The sequence below is a fragment of the Callospermophilus lateralis genome, chromosome 16 (assembly GCF_048772815.1).
Source record: "Callospermophilus lateralis isolate mCalLat2 chromosome 16, mCalLat2.hap1, whole genome shotgun sequence".
NCBI classification, from domain to species: domain Eukaryota; kingdom Metazoa; phylum Chordata; class Mammalia; order Rodentia; family Sciuridae; genus Callospermophilus; species Callospermophilus lateralis.
Window position 1 is genome coordinate 58,797,949 of NC_135320.1, and position 7,087 is coordinate 58,805,035.

Below are 7,087 nucleotides of genomic sequence, written 5' to 3' on the forward strand. Positions count from 1 at the left end.
ACCCAATTCTAGTTGGTACGCAAACTTTTTTTTTTTTTAAATCAATAATCAATGACAGCAGAATGCATTACAATTCTTATTACACATATACAGCACAATTTTTCATATCTGGTTGTATATAAAGTATGTTGACCAATTTGTGTCTTCATACATGTACTTTGGATACTGCCCCCTTCCCTTACCCTCCACCCTCTTCCCTATCTAGAGTTCATCTATTCCTCCCATGCTCCCCCTCCCTACCCCACTATGAATCAACCTCCTTATATCAGAGGAAGCATCCAGCATTTGTTTTTGGGAGACTGGCTAACTTCATTTAGTGTTATCTTCTCTAACTCCATCCATTTACCTGCAAATGCCATGATTTTATTTTATTTTTTAAATATTTTTGTTGTTGATGATGGACCTTGATTTTATTTATTTGTATGTGGTGGTGCCGAGAATCGAACCCAGGGCCTCACACATGGTAAACAAGTGCTCTATCACCGAGCCACAACCCCAACCCTTATCTTTTGAAAACTTGGGAATATCTTTCCCTCTTGTACTGTCAATGCCACTTGGCCACAGTCTGCATGGGCCAGAGCTGGGGTCTCTGGATTGTGATGATACTGACCACTCACTGTGGCTTGCACATGATAACCTCTGTATTTGTTGTCACTTGCCAGAGACATTTGAGTTTGCAAACTCTGCTCCAAATTATATTCCCAAATGTCTGATTTTCTTGTTCTTTTCAGGAATTACTGACATACAGAAGATCTTATCCTGACCTGCCAGTCTGAGAAGTAGTCAATCTCAGGAAAATTTTCTGAGTAGGCTAATTACAAGTATGACCTATTTTTAAATTTTTTTTAGCTTTTTTTTAAATTACTTTAATTTTTATTTTTTTTCAAGAGAGTGGGAGAGAGAAAGAATTTTTTAATATTTATTTTAGTTCGGCAGACACAACATCTTTGTATGTGGTGCTGAGGATCGAACCTGGGCCGCACGCATGCCAGGTGAGCGCGTTACCGCTTGAGCCATATCCCCAGTCCCATGACCTAATTTTTAAAATTAAGCATTTATTCACTCTTATTACTCTATTTATTGAGAAGCTTCAATGTGCCAGAAGTTGAGATAAAACAGATTTGGTCCCTTTCATCATAGAACTGATGTTTAAATAGAAGAAACAGACAATAAAAACAAAGAATGATCCCAACAACTTCAGATGATTTAAGATGATAAATACTGAAATGAGTATATACAGGAGAAGAGGAAGTAGAATAGAAAACCTTTTTGCTTTACTTCATAGCAAAATTTCTCAAAAGAGGACAGTAATTAGAAAAAGATGAAGGGTAAAGGAGAGTTTGTTTTGGTTTTTGTTTTGTTTTTAATGTGGGGACAGACTAGAGTCCATTTCTCATCTGTTGCAACAATTCTATAGAGGGTAAGGTTGAGGCTGAAAGGGCCAGGTCATTGTCCACGGAGTTAATTATCCTTGAGAAGGTGAGAAGAGAATAGATAGGTAACTACATTAAAATTTAAAAAAAAAAAAAAACTTCTCTGGCAAAAATGTACATAAATCAAGTTTAAAGACAGAGTTATATACTGATACACATTTTTTTTAAATGAGAATAAGAACCAAAAGTAAAAAGGAAGATAAAACAGGCAGAAAGAAATTTAAGTCTCCAAGAAAACACCAAAAGATCTTCAGTCTCATCAGCAATTAAGCAAATTGAAACCAAGATGCTGCTACCTTTTCACCTGATTAGCAAAATTTTTTAAAATTGATAATACACACATTGCAAAGGGTATGAGAAAGAATCAAACATTGCTCATTCAAAGAAATCTGTGATACCACTTAGGATGTCATAGGTGACCCTTCTAGGGTTCCCAACAGGGCCTGAGAATTAAATTGACAAATAAGAGAAAAGCATGCAGATATATTTGATATAAATTTTATATGACACAGGAGCCCTCATGAAGAAATGAGCCACAGGGTGGTGAAAAAAGTGCTTTTATAGGAGGCCGACCAAAGAAATGCAATGGTGGAAAGTAGCCAAAATATATGGGAAGACCAAAGGAAGAGTAATTTTAGCAAAATTTTTTTTGTACAGAATTCTCTCAGCCTCAAGTCCCTGTCTCTGCTGATAAGCACATTCCATTCATCCTAGTACGGAGGACATCTTTTATAAGTGAGAATTATCCCTTGCTTACAGAAAGAAAAGGGAAGACCTGAACGTTCTTTTGGACCTGCTGTTGCATTGTTGTTTTTTAATAAGTGCCTTTAGCTCAAAATCATACTTAGAGCCAAAGTGGCATTTTATGGTTCTGCCACTCTTTGAATGGCAGTTTGACCAATTTATTCAAATTTAAAATGTACTTATTCTTTGACCAGAACATTTCCATTTTCAAGCAGGGCATATCTCATGGACTGAATCATATCCCAACATCCCCCTCCCATTCATACCCACAGTATGACTATTTGGGGACAGGGTCTGTAAAGAGGTAATTAAGATAAAATGAAGTCATTTGAGTAGGCCCTAATCTAATTGGTAACCTTCTACAAAGGAGAAATTAGGACACAGACAGAGGGAAGATGCTGGGAGAAGTCAGAGGAAGATGGTCATTTACAAGCCAAGGAGAGAAGCCTCAGGAAAAAAAAAAAAACTGACCTTGATCTCAGATTTCAAGACTCCAGATTGTGGTAAAGTCAAGTCTGTTGGCTAGGCCAGTCTGTGGTGCTTTGTTATGGCAGCCCTAGAGAATGAATACAATGCCCCCAGAAAAATACCCACATGTTTTTATAACCAGGTATGTGTGGACCAGTCCTCAGTCTTTTGTAACTTGGTTTCCAAGGAATGGAATAACAGGACAGAAGAACAGAGTTCTGCAGCAAACCTCCCCTGCACCATTCCCTTCCCCTCAACTCCTTTAGCACACCCCTGGGGACTTCCAGCGAAGCCACCTGCTCTCCTTGGCCTGTGGGCTTCTCCTATCACATCCACTAAGGAGCTTCCAGGGCACTGGTATTATTGGTGCTTCCTTCCCTATCCCAGCATGCCCCAGTCAGTGACTGATGGGAGCTCCCTTGACCTTGAATGGGGTGATGCTAAGCTGTATTTCAAACTAGCTCCTAGGGCGTTCCCAGCTGTACTAAGCTCCAGTTACCCAGCAGGTAGCTGGCTGAAGAACATTCTCCTTTATTAAATATTTCTCTCATTAATCTCCAGGGTAGATGCATTGCTGTGGTTGCAGGCATTGATGTGAACAGCATCCTCTCCTCTCTTTGATAGAGAGAATATTAGACCATGATACTAAGACCTGGTTTCTGCCAGTAGATAATCCTCCTTCCTAGCAGGGGATCTATATCCTGCTGCCATGGATCTATAAATGTTCTTTTTATATATGTTGTACAATAATAGGCTTTAAAATAAAAATAGATAAATGGTCTGTTTTGCTTCAGAAGTAACCTCTGACATATCCTAGGTGTAGAAAGTAACTTGGAAAGGAGCCCCCAAAAGGCACCTTAGCAGAAGTCACACTACGTAGTTTCAGGGGCAGGCAAGCAATAGAAATGAACATTGTAGATGACCACTGGGGGGTAGTGGAACCTGAGATGAGAAGGAAATGCATTCCACACTTAAGAGTACTTGCATTAAAAAAAAAAGAAGAAGAAAGAAAGAAAAAGAAAAAAAAACTTGCTACCATAATTACAAGATTTTACAATCCATATGATGGGCTCAGAGTTAGACTTATTCAAGGAATTTTTTTCCAGATCCCCAACTGATAGTATTTGATACCTGCTTACAATTGGTTTTACCAAAATGCTTTTGCCGTTTGACTTGTTCTGCCCATGATACACTTCTACTTGAGTGCCTGTGCCCACCCCTGAATCCACTGCTTCTCTGAAGAGCCCATAGCAAACATGGGTAAGGAGAGGATTCCAGGGGAAATAATTGCACCATACCTTGTGTTGGTCAAGTGTCCTGCTTCATTTTCCCTGATGAAAAAGGTATTTGCATTAGTTAACCCAACTCAGAATCTAAGACAGCATCCAGAAAATATTATATCCAGCATGTTTACTAATTAAGAATCTACAATCAGTAGTTGCTTGGAATGCCAGAAAAGTCTTCAGTTATCAGGGAGCGGGCTATGTTCTCCAGTTCAAGTTCTTCGTTTCACTTTTCCTTCTCAGGCCTCTACCATCTCACCCCCAATTCTACTATTCCACTGAAGCTATTTTCTAGGGCCACCCATACTTTAACCGCCAAATTCAATCCTCATCCTGTTTGACCTTTCTGTGTCAGTTTGTTAATATCCCTCATAAAATTTCTATCAAACCAGGTGGTTGGTACATGTCTGCAATCCCAGTAACTTGCGAGGCTGAGGCAGGAGGATCACAAGTTTGATGCCAGCCTCAGCAACTTAGTGAGACTTTGTCTCAAAATTAATAATAAATAATAATGGGATGGGGATGTAACGCAGCAGTAGAGTGCCGCAGTCTGGCTGGGCACAAATCACGAGCCACTCACAGCTTTGTAGATTCAAACAGCAATTCTTTATTCCCGATCTCACACCGGCCGTCTACAAACACGCTCTGGGGAAATCCACGTTCTCTGCCCAAATCCACACCTCCACTGGGCTTCTGTCTCCCAAATATATTCTGAATCCCGTGAGAACTCAAGGGGAACTCCCCTAAACTTGGATTATCCTAAACCGGGAACACCCTAAACACGGATCTGCCTGGTCCTTGAGCAAGGTCACCTTACATGCAATGTCGCTGCAAAATGTCCTATTTCCATGAGTCCTTCCACTAAAGAAACATGGGGGTACGCTGGCAAGGAAATTGTCATACCTACTTGGCTGATGGCTCCCAGCAGTAGAGGGTCCCTGGGTTCAATCCTTGGTGTCAAAGAAAAAGTTCTATCAGTCTTTGTGATGTTACCTTTATGATTCTAGACTTGTCAATCTCCCAATTTTTGTTCCACCTGCTCCTTAAGTGTTAATATTTCTTAAGGTCTCCTTTTCAACCTTAATAGGTTCTACCATTATTTTTAAACCCCTTGACAACTTCATCCGATTGATCCTGTGGCCTCAATGATTTACATCCCAGGTCCATTCTGTCCCAAGCTCCTGCACCATACATCAAGTGATCACTGTACACCTTCACTCGGATGGCCTATGTAGCAGGGTTTTATTATCTGTCCTCTAAACATCTTTGAGGCGAGGCCTTAAATCACTTCAGCAATAGTTAACTTGAAATTATTTCAAATTGTTCCCACAAGCCATCTCCCATGGGAGACAATAAAGGCCAGCATCAGAAGAATTTAAGCTTAATTCTCTTGGGAATATGGAACTATTAAAGGATGTGACATGTTCGGACAATGGACCGTCCAGATTTAACTCAGCAAAGTCTAGTTATCTATTGCTAGATTGAGTTTTGCAGTTTTCATTTCTTAGGCGTTCAGGTAAAATTCTTCTTTTAAAGGAAAAAGTAAATAAGATTACTCTTGACATTTTGTTTGCCTTTTAAATTTTATTGCATTATCCAGCTTGTGTTCTAATAATACAAAATAGCCATGTATGACCTGAAAAGCAAGGGGTGAGAGCCAGAGGGCTTAAAAAAACAGATAGCACAGGCTTCAGGTTGCAGGAGACAAATCCTAACTTGACATCTTCCAACTGTGCCCTGGGGCACATTGTGGAGTCTCAGAGACTCACTTCCTTCAGTGGAAATCACATCATCTTTTTGAGAGCTTATCAGTGAGGATTAAGTGAGATAACATGTAGATAGCATGGAGTCTGCACATGATAATCATTACTTTGTGTCAAGTACCATTCTAGGCACTTAGGTCCACCATCTCTGATTCATCAAATAGCTCTGCCACTTCACTTGACAGATGAGGAAACAGGTTCAAGGCCAGACAGCTAGGAAGTGGCAAAGCTGGGGTTTGAACTTGTTTGCCTATGTATAAACACTCATGCTTTGTCCCTTGTGCCATGAATAAATCCTCAGTAAATGTTCATTTCCTTCCTGTCATGAGGGAATAAAGTAGCCTCACAGCTTTTTTTTTTTTTTATAGCACCAGATCTCAGCACTTCAAGTTGTCAGTGCCAATTGAGGATAAATTATAGCACCCTAGCTGCAAAATTGCACCTTTAACTTTTTTCTCAACTGCAATAAAGCAGAAGCAGTCTTGTACCACAGTATTAAAATTACTAGTAAATTTTGAGGGTCTTTAAGATGCATAGTAAAATCTAAACATTCAGGATCTCTTAAAATCTAAACATTAACGAATACTGCTCCTTCCTCTTTGTTCCCGAATAAATGAAGCTCTGAACTGGCTGGATCCCAAAGAAAATGAAATGCCAGCCTGCAGACCCAGCTATTGCAGAGGTTGAGACAGGAGGCTTGCTTGAGCCCAAGGTATCAAGGCCAACATAGGTGACACAGTGAGACTCCATTTCAAAAAAAGAAAAATGAATGAAATGCCAGAACTGATGGATAGCACTGTGTCTTCTGCATGGTAGCCTCTCAATCATTCACCGTGGACTGTATAAAACAGGATTGTTTTCTTTAAAGAAAAAAAAAAAAATCACCCATAGAAAGAATTACAATCACAGACCTGTCAGTTAGAAATGATTGCACATTTGAATCACCTGGGGAGATTTAAAAAACTATGGATGCCTGGGTCTCCATAAACTAGATTCTGATTTAATTGGTCTGGTGTGAGACCTGGACATCAAGGGGTTTAGAAACTCCCCAGAAGGTTCTAACATACAGCCAAGGTTGAGAACCAATGGCTTAGCAAATCACTGACACAAGTGGCATCTCAAAAATTCTCTGAGAATGTCAATCAGACTCCCTGGGTGTGCAGGAGCATAGCTTACTGGCTTTGTAACCTGTACCTATCATTTGACCTCACTAAGCTTTTTGCCTATGTATATAATGGGGACTCTTAATACTCACGGGGTCAGGAGGGCTTAGTAAGGGTGTAGGGAAAGTGCTTAGCCCAGTCCCTTGCATTTGAAGGTAGACAGAAGGCTGTTAATTATTAAACTGTGATCCCACAATGAAAGTTCCAGAACAAAACATTTAAAATTCAGCTCT